Genomic DNA, 14651 nt, shown 5'->3' with positions numbered 1-14651 from the left:
CCCTAAGTTAGGCCCACAAAAGCCCCATAGGCAGGGTGCAGTGTATGTGAAAGGTAGGATTTGTGCTGGTGTGTTTTACATGTCTGATAGTGAAATACTGCCAATTTCGTTTTTCACGACTGAATAGCTATCTCTCCTATAGGTTATCATTGAAGCGGCCTTGAACCATTTTACAAGCGTAACTTTAAATTGAGAAGGGATAGAGATTTGGAGCTTGGGCTCTCGGAGTAAAAAATGAAGGGTGTGTTTTTTCTTTTTTTAATTCTGTTTATTCAACTTTGACTCAGGTACAATATGCATATTCATCAATACATCCTTTGACACAGGTATGGACACTCTGACATTTTGTTAGTCATTTCATCACTGGTCACCAATAGTGGATACTAGCAATGAGTTAACCCTTTAGATTCTATGTGCGATACCTTATTGGTGAACGAGAAGAGTCTCATTCCTCTCGCATCCGATCGCCCAGGGCTGTCTGTTAATACTCTCTGCATGCCACCCACAAGCCCCAAAACTTTTCCCAAATTTTGGGACAGCCCCAGCTCTGATATACCACTTTCTCAGCTTCATTACACCAACCCAAATCCTATTTCCAGACTGACACTCTCGACGGAAGGTTCGCCCCCAGGCCCTATCTATGTTTCTCTTTACCACCATCACTGACATCATGAGCCACACCTTCTGGTATTTATGCTAGGCCTCCTCTCCTGTTGCATACATGATAAGCCAGTGGGATCTCTAGGCCCATCACCTCAAACATATATTTTTTTAATACCCCCAATGATATCTGAATATCCTAACCCAACTGACCTGTCTCTTCGGACCTTCACTACATTTTGCATATTTTAGAGGGGGCAACTCCTCTTGGCATTATTGCACACTAGACAATCCTTGCAGATAGGACAGACCTATTGGGGACTTCGACCTACCACTCTCAACAATCCTCCTGGACGTGAGTATCCACACTCTCCCAACATGGCTGGGCCTGGTCTGACCCCCACAGGCGACAACTCCCATACCGTTATCTACCGTCCCAACCTAAAAATAAACACCACTAAATCCTTCAAACACTCCATCCTGAAAAGGCACCCAGAGACCCTAGTCTCCGACCATCAATCCATAGCAGACAAGGGCCAAACCATCTATGACCTTATCTTCTACTCCAGGAGAACCTCCGTCTGGCGCAGCGCACTCTCGTACCTCATCAACGCACATAATACCAGGAACATTCCACACGGCAGCAAGCTCACAATCGCACCTTCCGCAAACCTGCATGCTGACCTCACCATTACCCTATACAAAAACAGCATCATCCTGATCCAAGCTCCAACAAAAGACCTCAACAAATTTGTTGGAGCTTGGATAAGGATGATGCTGTTTTTGTATAGGGTAATGGTGAGGTCAGCATGCAGGTTTGCGGAAGGTGCGATTGTGAGCTTGCTGCTCCTCTGACCCGAAGAAAGATCAACCTATATGCACGGTTGCAATCAATCCCTATAGATCAGCCACTCTCCGCAACAGAGAAATAGTCAACAGTAACACAGCGCTAGTCCCAGCCTCCGACCCAGTCACGATTTGCATACCGTCTCCTCTCTATCCGGTCTCCTTATCAACTGCCACTCTGCAGTAAAGCATGCCGCCAATGTCGCCAATCTCATCCTGAACCTAAACACAGCTGTAGCGATCCTGATGGAATCCTGGCTAAATGAAGCCTCTTCACCCTGCCTAGACCTTCTAGTCCCGCCTAACTACCTCATCATAAGGCTGGACAGGCAATCACAAAAAAAAGGGAGTGGCATTGCCTGCATCTACCGCTCCAACCTCCTTATCACTGAACTTCTGGCCGAACCTACTGATTCCTGTGAATATCTTGCCCTATCTGTCTGCAACAACACCTCCCTTCAGTGCAGACTGCACATCTTTTACCATACCCCAGGCAAGAATGACACCTTCACAGACTACATCCTGGAAATCATCACAGCCAAGGCCTCCCAGAACGCCAATGATATTTTTCTTGGCGACTTCAACTTGCACTGGAATGACCTCAAGGACCCGCAGGTCAACACCATCAGAGACTTCCTGGCTGACCAAGCCCTTACCCAAGCCTGCTCTCTCCCTACTCTCTCAAAAGGTGCCATTCTAGACTGGATCATCTCCAAGGAATCTGCAGTCAAACTCATTTCCATAGATCCCTGCGACTGGTCTGACCACCACACTATCACCTTCCATCTTCCTGGCACTCACAAGACAAGGACACCGCAACCGGTGATCCCCAAACGATGGATCAGGGACACCAAGAACATGGATCACAAGAAATTGGCTGCCCGCTGTGCAACTGAACTCCCCCCTCCCGCCCATATCACCACAGTCGACAACCTCACTGAACATTATTCCACAACGATAGCCAATATAATCGATGACCTTCCCCCACTAAAACTGAAAAGAACATAGATCAAAGACAGGAACCCATGGTTCAACGGATCCCTTAACAATGAGAGGAGGTCCCTCCGACAAACAGAGCGGAACTGGAAAAAGCACCCTTCCGCAGACCATCTTTAACTTCTCCGTCAGGCCAGAAACGCCTATAACAAAAAAATCATCAACTCTAAAAAAGAATTCTTCAGAGCTGAACTGGATAACGCTAAGAATAGTCACAAAATGAGGTCCCCTTTGGACAGATTCTAAGCAGACAAAAAACTTGCAACTTAAACACACATTAGTCAGTTCACACTTTCAAATTTGAGCAGCAATCTAAATGATGTAAAAATAGTCAAAAATTATACAAAAGTACACAATTTATTAAAAAATCCACAATAAAAAGGATAAATAATATATCCAGAACTAGTACATGCACATAATATTCATAGAGTGGGAACAAAACAACACATTGGTTAAAAAATATAATGGGATACTGTAAGCTGACTTATGTAAATCATCCTCCAATCTAGTATAAATATCTTTGGTTTGGAGACGTTGTATAGTCCAATGATTTTAGTGTATCCCAATACACAAGGGCATCGACGCGTTTCGATTTTGGCCACTTGATTTTACAAGCCAAAACATTCATCAGGATAAAATTATAAACCTTCCTACAATATATAACAAAAATCTCGTTATTATGGAATCAGGCCTATTTAGGTCCTTTTCGTAATTGATCTCGAGTTGGTAGACAAAATGATGCACTTCCACCTGCTGCCGCCCGTAGAGACTTTGGTATAGATGTTGTCTATCACGGCTTGGCCGAGAGTGTAACTGTAGATACCCAGTCAGATATCCATTCAGAGGTCTTGCTATCTATTTGTTTGCACGCAAATGCTGTTCTATCCTGATACAGCTTGCCCTCACAAATGCGAGACCGCCTGCAGTCTGCTTGTGGGTAGTGCGCCTCCGCGTATCTGGGGTTCTGTAATCTGGGTCCCTCTCTTTTATTAGAGTAACGCTAAGAATAGACCTCTCAAATTATTCGAGTTGATCAAACACCAATCAAACAAACATGCTAAATCATCCAAAGAAACCCCTATTTCTACAATCTCATGCAAGCAATTCTCCTCCTTCTTCTGTGATAAAATCTCTGCCGTAAGAAAGGATCTCATGTCTGCTACCTATTCCCAAACCCCTCGGGTTCTTCCTCCCCACTCAGGGCTGCCCTCCGAGACCTCCCCCAAAAACCACGCGTTATGGTCCAACTTCAAAGTCTATGATGAACATTCGATCTCAAAAATTCTTTCCTCCTTAGGCCCCAACAATCACTTCAACGACCCTCTCCCCGCAAACTGCCTTGCCTCTGCTTCTCAGGCTATCATCTCTTCTTGGACGACTATAATCAACTCCTCTCTCCTACAGGGATCAATTCCTGACTCTCTCAAAGCCAGCTGGGTGGTCCCCATTCTAAAAAAAACCACTTTAGATCCTGCTTCTCCTGACAATTACAGACCTATCTCTAACATCCCTCTCCTAGCTAAAGTGCTGGAAAAATGTGTACAGCAACAGCTGAGCCAACACATCTCCAACTTCCACCTTCTAGATGACTTGCAATCTGGTTTCAGACCTGGGCACAGCACGGAAACCACACTCCTTCACATTGTGGATGCTGCCCTTCAAGTCCTTGACCAAGGCAAAACCTGTCTCTTGAACCTCCTTGACCTAACCTCTGCTTTTGACATGGTTAACCACGAAATTCTCCTGAATCACCTCAAACTTAGGATGGGCCTAGATGGCACCGTTATGGCCTGGCTCCGATCCTTCCTCCAGAACTGCTCTCAGAGAGTCCTGATCAACGGGAAACTATCTGCTTCCTCTCCGATCACAGTTGGAGTTCCCCAAGGATAAGCCTTATCCCCTATCCTCTTGAATCTTTACCTTGAACCGCTCTCAGAGGTGCTGCGCACTGCCAATATCTCCTACCACATGTATGCCGACGACACACAGCTCTACATCAATATCTCTTCTCCAGAGGATATCCGTTCCCTGAATGAGGCCTTGAAACTAACTGTTCACTGGCTCACATCTAACCAGATTAAACTCAATGCCCAAAAAACAGAGTTCCTCTTAATCTCTCCACCCAATGCCAAAACAGACATTCAAGTTTGGACCAAGGCTATCACAGCGCTAAACTGCTCTCCCACTATTGTGGGCTCTTATAAATCCCTTGGAATTACCTTAGACAGCAACCTGAACATGCAGTGCCACATCAACGCGATGGCCAAAACCGCCATATTTTACCTGAACTACCTACGAAGCCTGAAACCTTTACGCGACCCCCAGATCTAAAATCGGCAAACCAGGCCTTAGTCATCACTAGACTACAATATGGTTGCTCCACCTTCGCCGGCCTACCCAAGATCTCTCTGGCACCCTTGAAAGCCTGCTTTAACATCGCCGCCAGACTTCTAACTGGCTCTAAGAAGTTCAACCACATCTCGCCCCACCTTAAAGCTCTAAACTGGCTTCCTCTTGAGGCCAGAATCCAATTCAAGCTGGCTTGCATCACCCACAAGGCTCTCTATTCTAGTTCCCCTGCTTTTATCGCACAGAAACTTGTGTTATTCAGAGGAACCAGAAACTCCTGGTCCGCCAGAGCCCTTTTGCTCCAACCCGCAAGCATCAAGTAAAAAAGAACATACAATCGGGTTTTCACTGGGGCCGCCCCAAGAATATGGAACTCACTCCCACCCGCCATTAGAAGAATACCATCTCTAGCTCACTTCAAAAAGGAGACCAAAACTTTCCGAATGGGCAAATTCCTTTCCTAAAAGCTCACGCTACAATCACCCCCTTAACCTGACTTTACCTATTGTCACTGCACTATTCCTTGGCTGCCTCCCCATAAGTTAACCACCCTGCACTTCTGAACAATCATTTAGGGTGATGAGACTGCTTTTCTAGTTTATTGCATCATTTTTGCTCCTATCCCTTATAGTAGTCTGATATTATGATTGTTTGTTTGCCACCTACTGTATCTATTTGTTTCCCTATCCCTTGGCTCTCCTCCCCCCTTTGTTCTGTATCCCACCTGATACTACTGTAAAGCACCCTGATACCCTCACGGGTCTGGTACGCGCTCTATAAAACACTAAATAAATAAATAACACTTCTAACCTCTTCCCAATACTTCTGAATGAACGGACAGTCCCAACTTATTTGGAAAAAAAAGATCTCGGAACCCCACAGCCTCAAGCATATTTGTCAGTGTCCCATCATCCCAGTCTGTGCATACGTGACCCACAGTAGTAGGATCTTTGTAATATTCTCAATTGCATTAAATGGAAGCGAGACCTAATGGCCACCTCCCTTGGACTCAGGAGCGCCTCAGTCCAGTCTTCGTCCTCCAGCATTCCAATGTCTGCCTCCCTCAGTGTCCCTGTGGGGTCGTTTGAGTTGTTCATGATCTTCCTATGTGTGAGAGAGATGACCTTGGACACCACGGGGTCCAGTAGAAACCTATCCTCCAGGGGCGTGAATACCATTAATTGCTCTCTCTCTGTGATATGTCCTTGTAGCGCAAGTAGTGGAATAATTCAGTGTCGCTGATGCTATACTCAACCTTCAGATCATCAAAGGTTATCAGAGCCTGGTTTCTCCAAATTTCTCCTAGTGTTTCAATCCCTAAGAGTTCCCATTTATGGTATCCCTGTAGGTTTCCCACATCACCCCAATAGGTGACTGTCGCAGTCCCGGAGGGGGATTTCTTCGTCAGTTTGCCTGCACAATTTAAAAATGGATTGACCTCTTGCTATATTTGTGCCACCGTCTGTGTGTGTAGTTACGGTATAGAGACAAAATATCGACTCCAAAATATCGACTGGACATAATATCGAGTTTTAAATATAGACTGGACAAAATATCGACTGGACATAATATCGACTACAAAAATATTGTTTTTCAGGTAAGTGAAGTAATATCGACTGTATAAAATATAGATAGCAAAAATATCGATTTTTTAATAATATATAATATTTTATAGTGTATTTCTATGTAATAATATGTGTGAATAGTGTGTATTAATGTTATAAAATATTTTATTAAATGAATTTTGTTTTTATAATAATTGCGTAATGTAATTCTGTAGCGGGTTGTGGGTTTATAGGGGAATAGGGTGGGAAGTAATTTAATAATTAATTAATTAATATATGTTTGTTAATATTTTTAATTAATAATTAATTGATAATTAATTAATATTAATTAGTTAATTAATTAATATAATTTTGAACATATTTTGTATTAGTAAATTATTGTTAATTAATTAATTGTAATTAGTTAATTACATTAATTAGAGTAAATTTTTAATATATATAATTTTGTGTTATTTTTAGGTAATTAATTTGGAAAAAATAATATTAATTATTAAAATAATTACAGCTAATGTTCTAATATATTTACTTTATTGTTATTGTTAATTAATAATTAATTGGTAATTAAATAATATTGATAAATTTTTGGTAAAGGAGCATTTTTAGGGTTCAGGGTCAGTTTTCAGTTTTTGGGTAAAGGGGCATTTTTAGGGTTCAGGGTCAGTTTTCAGTTTTTGGGTAAAGGGGCATTTTTAGGGTTCAGGGTCAGTTTTCAGTTTTAGGGTAAAGGGGTATTTTTAGGGTTCAGGGTCAGTTTTCAGTTCATGGGTAAAGGGGTATTTTTAGGGTTCAGGGTCAGTTTTCAGTTCATGGGTAAAGGGGTATTTTTAGGGTTCAGGGTCAGTTTTCAGTTCATGGGTAAAGGGGTATTTTTAGGGTTCAGGGTCAGTTTTCAGTTCATGGGTAAAGGGGTATTTTTAGGGTTCAGGGTCAGTTTTCAGTTCATGGGTAAAGGGGTATTTTTAGGGTTCAGGGTCAGTTTTCAGTTTTTGGGTAAAGGGGTATTTTTAGGGTTCAGGGTCAGTTTTCAGTTTTTGGGTAAAGGGGCATTTTTAGGGTTCAGGGTCAGTTTTCAGTTTTTGGGTAAAGGGGTATTTTTAGGGTTCAGGGTCAGTTTTGGGTTTTTGGGTAAAGGGGTATTTTTAGGGTTCAGGGTCAGTTTTGGGTTTTTGGGTAAAGGGGTATTTTTAGGGTTCAGGGTCAACAAATAAGATTGTAAAAAATTATTTTTATTATTTTCATTTATTATTTAATTATTATAATTTAATTTAAGTCGTTTTAAGTATATTTTAGTAATTAAAATTTAATATTAATTTAATTTAACACTGTTTTTAATAAAGTCGATATTTTTTACATCTATATTATTGTTAACGATATTTTGTACTCGATATTTTTGTACTTACCTGTTTGTAGATACAAACTCGATATTTTGACTGTCGATATTTTGTCCACGATATTTTGGCAAGTCGATATTTTGTCCCTCGATATTATTTCAGTGATCCTGTAGTTACAGCTGTTGCATCCCCCTCATGTGATAGAGCGCTGCCAAGTAGCCTTGCTTGCCCATCGCCTGACGGTCGACCCAATAGGCCTGCTCCTCCCTTTCGGCATACTCTCACGCATTATCCATGGTCAATTGCACTGCCCAGTAGTACCTCCTCATGTCCGGGACCACTAAGCCCCTGTCATAGACACTTCTCTGTAGCTTATAGAGCACAATTCAAAAACGTCCCAAATCCCAGAGGAGGTTAGCAGACTCCCCATCTGTTTTCTAGATACCTTCAGGCGGAACCCTGTAGGGCATGATCTGGAGAACGGAGAGTGGGCGAGGCAGGATCATCATTTTAAACATGACGGCACTGCCCAACGGAAACAGTGGGAGGCATCTCCGGTGTGTCACATCAACTTTAAACCTCTCAATCTGTGGAAGCAGAATGTCTGCTATAATGTTGCTGGTTGCTGTAGTGACATGAATACCAAGATAATTACATTTAGCTTGCACCATCAAGGGCATATCTCTAGCCAGTCTGGGGGGGGGGTGTTCCCAAACAAAGGGAATAAGAGGGACTCATTCCAGTTGAGCTAGTAGCCTGAGTAGCTACCAAAGAGGCAGAATATTTGGAGCAGCCTGGCCACAGTTTGGCATGGTCGGGTGGCAAAGAGTAATATATTGTCAGCATAGAGCAAGACACAATTGTATCCATCTCCTTTCCCCTTGATGTCATATATAAGGGGACACTACCGAACCCATACAGCCAAGGGCTCAATCACCAATGCAAAAATCATAGGGAACAATGGGCATCTTTGTCTCATGCCCCTCCCTAAAGTGAACAATCTGGATACCGCACCATTTATGCGAACCTGCGCCAGCGGGTCACGTACAAAAGTCTGACCCATTTTATGAATTTAGGACTGAAGCCCATTCTGTCTAACACTGAGAACATTCGATACTTTCAAACGCCATACGTGTGTCTAAGGAGAATATCAATTTCTCCTCCCCTTGTCTTTTGTGAACTGTATGCAGCACCCCATACAGTCGTCGAAGATTCAGTGTGGTACTCCTATGAGGCATGAAGCCCGATTGACCTGGATGTACCACAGAGGAAATTACTGCACAGTGTCTGGATGCCAGGCCTTTGGCAGAACTTCAACCTCTAGCTGAGCAGCGATAAGGCTGGTAGGAAATACACTTCTCCGGAGGCTTGCCCGACTTAGGTATGGCCACAATGGTAGCCATACGCCACACCGCATCCCTGGCTGTCCAAACATATTGAGCATGTGTTTCACTACCGTACCTGGCACCCCTTTATAAAGTTCAACTGGGTGACCATTTTGGACCTGCAGCCTTACCAGAATGTAGGTCTCGGAGGGCTCCAACTATCTCCTCCCCCATAAAGTCTTAGTGCAATGTACTTTTGTCATCACTTGACAGTATGCAGAGAGAGATATCTTGTAGGAGCTCAGTGCAATCCTCAGCGGATCACATGGAGACAGCATCTATAACTGTTCATAATAGTCAGCGAATACTTCTGCTAACTCCCCCCAAGTTGTACGCACGTATCATCTGGTTCCTGTATTTCCCGGACAGAGTTCCGACTCTGGTCCCTCAGCTCAAGCCATGCTATCATTTTATTAGCCTTATCTCCTACATCGTACAGTCTTCTCTGTATTGCTAATACCTGCGCCGGGCCTTGTCCTCTGACAAGTCCCTCATTTCTTGTTGCTTCAAACTAATTTGGTGTGGGATAGAAGGTGTTGTGGTCTTATCAACCATTGCCTCAGCCTCCAAATTACCTACTTCCTTTTTGCGTTCATCGTAGTTCAGTCTTTGCTCCTTCCACCTACCCCCTATCATTGCTTGGGTATGTCCCAGTTGAAACTGTCCCCTCATTCCCTTTAAAGTACAGCTCAGTCAATTCTCTGATCTTTTGCTTAAAAGTGTGGTGTTTAAAGAACCAGGTATCTAATCTTGGCCACACAACTGCACCTCCACTGGAGAATGGTCTGAGATACCCTGTGGGATGCAGAACTGAAGAAACCTGCCTGTGAGTGATGCGTAAGGATATGGTCAGCCTGGAGTAACTACTGTGTGCGCGGCGGGGTTGTGGTCTCACCACAAGGCGAGCAAGTCCATTGCCTGCACAAAAACCCCTTAATGGCTCCGCACCCACCCCGTCCCTGGAGCTCCAGACTGTGTCCCTCTTTGGATCCATGACTACGTTCATGTCTCACCTTAAGACCAACCTTCCCCGAGATGCCAGTGGTGTATCACCGTGGAGGGACATATACCAAGCAAAAATTCATTGTTCTTTCCTACCACATTCCAGTTACTGCTACATGTCTGCCCAAGGTATCATGCCACTTCCTGCTATGTATAAACGGAGCAGAGGCCCAGACCAGTATGTCCACCCCTCTGGGGCCTGTCGTATAGCCCGCATGGGCAAGTAGCACATAGCCGTAGCAGTCCAGTGCTTTATAGTAGTTGCCCTTTAAGTGGGTTTCTTGTATAAGGATCATGTCAGGAGTGTGCCTTTTAATATATTGTAGGACAAATGTGTGTTTGGTTTCGTTTCCCAGGCCATTGACGTTCCAGGACATATTCCTCAGCACCACTCTCTTGTGGGGTCCTAAGGAGTCTGTTTCATTTGGTCCCTCAGTCACGCCTATTGTTTGTGTAGAGGCCTATTGAATGGTGCCTTGTATCCCCGAGGCTCGTGAATTATTAGGAAAGGGGGCTGCCCCTCCCCGTGATGGTATGAGTACCTGTCCCAGTGTCTTTATGGTTTTTGAGCAGAACAAAACCTGTAAGGTAAAATAGAACAACTTGACCATAACATTCCCAAATTCATAGCTCCCCCTCCCTGCTACCCTGCTTAATGGGTCTAGAACCACCACCACCCCACCATGGCGCCCCATTACTAACTTTGGCCGTTTAAGGGTAAGCTAGCCCTGACCCCTCGGCCCCCAAACACAACTTAGAGCACCATTGTTCATAGCTTAGCCTGTGAGTCTCCTGCTTGTGCAATTCACCTCCTACCCTTCTCCCCCACCCAGTAGCCTAATCCCTCCATGTTAGGCCATTGTCGTAAAAGGAATAGCTGGTTCTCAGCATCCATGTCCGAAATTGACCCATAGTCTTATACAAAGACCACACTGTTCGGTCACTGCTGCCATTGTTCATCCTGTGTCTTGGGACTCATCGACCTCCCTACGGTCTCCACCAGTCGAACTTTCCCCACCTGCTGGTCCGAGAGTGCATCCACTCCTTGCATGTCCAGGAGAGCGATGTCCCACCACTCGCCAACCACACCCAGGTTTCTTCTGGTGTGTTACAGTACCACATTTTCCCATCAGCCACCACCCTGAGCCGTGCTGGGAACAGCATCATATATTTGAGTTCCCTGGTGTGTAGTTCTATCTTTACGCCCTCAAACTCCTTTGCTGTCACTGAACCTGCAGCTTGAATTCTGGAAAGAAGCAAATCACTGTATTTTCATACTGCAGGTCTCCCTGAAGTGTGCCTCCCACAGGATAGCATCTCTGTCCAATACGATGTAGGCGATGATCGTGCGGGGGGAGCTCTGGGTTTCGGTTTGGGTGTAGGTGCCCTGTGTGCCCGTTTAATGGTTGAGAAGTCGACAGGTGTTCAGAGCGCAAGTGGTTAAGAATGAAGTCCTTCAGGAAGAGATCTACATTCGGTCCCTCCGCCCCCCTGGGATTCCCACCACATGTATGTTATTTTGTCATGCTCGCCCCTCTTTGTCCTCCAGTTTTGCCACCATAGTCGCCTGTTGCTTGGTCAGATGGTCCACATGTTCTCCAACCATTTGGATGATTGTTGTTGTTTCATAATATTGGTCTTAACTGTGGTGACCTTGTTCGAGATTTTATGGAAGTCTGTCCTGAGGAAGGTTCACATCCGTGGTAACGGCATCTAATTTGGGTTCGACCGTGACCTTCAAATCAGCAATGGCGACCATAATAGCACTGAGGGTAGGCAGAAAAGGCTCCACCTGGTCCGACCAGCACTCAGTTTCTGCCGCTGAGGCCTTAGTTATGTAATATATGACAATGTCTCATAGGGTATTATTTGTCAGACAATTTCTAAGGGAGCACAAGTAGTTGCTATGAGCACAGAAGGAGAACTAGTCGGACTCATGCCGCTTGCACCCACGCATCCTGGGATTTACACCTCTTGCCCACAAGGCCTTGCAGCAACATGATCCCCCCATATTCAGCACCCTCTACCGGCCTAATGGACGCACTGTGATGCCTCAAATCCCACTGCTGCTTCGTCCGCAGCTCTTCCCACCTGAGGACCTTACTCCATGTGCCCATATTGGCCGGCAGTAACCGGATTCTCACAGCAGGAATGCTCTACCTTCCAATGGACATACCCTGGTGCTTCCTACCCTTCCGCTGCCCTTATCGCAGTTGTCCCACCTGGACGTATCATATCTAGGAGAACCTATCAGTGTACTATCACTGGATCTCCTCCTTCCTCTGCCTTAGACTTCTCCGTCTCCGCCACGATTTGCTCGCTGTCACACTCTTATGTCATTTTTTGTAACCTGGTCATGATGATGGCCTAACATTGCCTGTAGGCCAAAACGCAGTCGGCTTTCTACAGCAAAAATGACTGCGCCTCTCTCATATTTACCTATTCAAATCACCCTGCATTCATTTGCATTTACTGTATGGGTATTACCATGAATACACCTTGTATATAATTTGTTTTGTTGTGCACCCCTGCCCGCTGTACATACTTCCTCATGCGTCACTTGCGCCGTTCGGCATTTCACGAGAACTTGTGCACATTATAACACTGGTTACATGCCATTTAATGAAAGACAGTGCTGTCTTTACCTTTAAATATATAGTAATATATACAACAAGTTTTCCTTTGTTTCTGCAAATTATTGTCTCCCTGTTCTTCTTCTATGCTCAAAGCAACTACTTGTGCTCCCTTAGAAATTGTCTGACAAATATTACCTTATGAGACATTGTCGTATGTTACACACCATTGCCCTGGTCTCTACCTGGTTTACGGGCTACCTCCTGTAGGCTGTTACTGAGGCCTTATTTACGACATACTTGTCCATTTTGTTTGATTGGGTCAGCATATGGCCTTTGGGTTTTACCATTATCACCTCCTTGGCATAGGATAGGCCTGTCTCAGGTCACCTGTCCTCATTTATTGCTTGCCTTCACCCCGTGCCTTTTCAGGATGTTGATACCTTGGGTAACCGCCCTGGGTCACCGTTTTGATTTTTGGTGTACTTATGCCTCCCTGGGGGCCCCAACACCAAGCGCCAGGCCCGAGGGTGTTGCTGATGATGAGGCCTCTCACTGCCCTTGGAAAGCAGACCGCAGGTATGGGTTAGTTACTTCACTGTGAGGCCCGCGGGCTCCTATTGTGCACGCTGCCTCTCCTCACCTCCTGTTCCCCTGCCGGACCCGCCATTACCCACAAGGCCTTCTTGTCTACCTTTGTGGATGGCTTGAGTAATTTCCCTGTTTATAGTGCCAGCACACCTTGTTGCTCTCCTCCAATGGCCCGGGGGTGTCCAGGCACCAGGGTCCCCAGCCAAGTAACAACTGCAATGGAGCAGGCCTCTTGCTGTCTCTTGTTGTCCTCCCCCCTGATCGAAGGGACGCTCCACCTCAACCACTTCATCTGCAGTGGTGCCCAGTGGGGCAGTTCCCCACTCCCCTAGAGGGGGGACATTTATTCCAGCTGCAGAGGGATCCTCTCCAGCTGCACTCTCTCGCTGGGCTTAGCAGGCCCCCCGTATCTCCAGCAGGCCACTGCCCCGGCCCCATACCAGCCGCAGTCACCTTCACTCCCGGCTTCGGGCAGGCCCGTCCCCCTCACCTCTTCCTTTCTGTGGCTGCCAATGGACCTGCCAGTCCAGTCCTCCACTCAAGTCAAGGCTCAATATTCATTGCTTTGTTGCCACTCCTGGCTGCGGTCTGGATACCAGGTGCTGCTCACATGCGGCTCGATCCATACCCCACGCACTTAGGCTCTCTGGCCTCCAGCCCCACCATCCTCTGTGCCCGCAGTCAGACGTAAGTAAGAAGGGACAGGCAAGACACCTCCGCACTCCAAGCGATCTGTTTTTTAGCAGGTGCAGATCAAGAGATGGGTGTCTTAGCTGGAATTGTGATTGCGGCTTGGAGCTTTTCTCAAGAGCGACCATCACGGTTGGGCACCTTAGTCACGCCCCCGAAAGTGTTTTTTAAATTGTGTGCTTAAAAATGTCACCTTTAGAATGTGTATAAAACAACAATATCTCAATTGGATTCACTTGAGCAACAGATATATTTACATGTACAAGACAATACAAAGGATCTGGACATAAAGGAAGAGAGACTCAGGGTTTTAGTTTTTGAAAGTGCATGTAGCATCATATATTAAAGGGCAATTTTTGCAAAAACAGTAAAAACAAACATTTCAAAGAACAGCACTTGAGGCATATAATGCAATGGCAACCCAAGGGGGCTTTGTGCACTACGTGATAGTGAGACAAACGGTGTCTGCGCGAGTGACATATGGGTGAAAACAGCGATAGGTGCAAAAAGACAAAAAATGAAAACAATATATACAAAATTGTTGGTTCCTCCTTAGAAAATGAGTAGTTTGGGAACCGAAGAAGGTCATGCGCCATGAGTTTGCTGTAATGGGGGTCAACGGTGTTTTGATCCTATTGGTTTAGGATCTTCATCAGGACCAGGTTGCCGGTTAACGGGAGTAAAGGTAGGTGCAGGCCCAGAAACGGATCCCTGTTCTGATAA

Source organism: Lissotriton vulgaris, chromosome 7, assembly GCF_964263255.1.
Source record: "Lissotriton vulgaris chromosome 7, aLisVul1.2, whole genome shotgun sequence".
NCBI lineage: Eukaryota > Metazoa > Chordata > Amphibia > Caudata > Salamandridae > Lissotriton > Lissotriton vulgaris.
The sequence above is the reverse complement of the archived record's forward strand: the minus strand, read 5'-3'. Positions refer to the sequence as shown.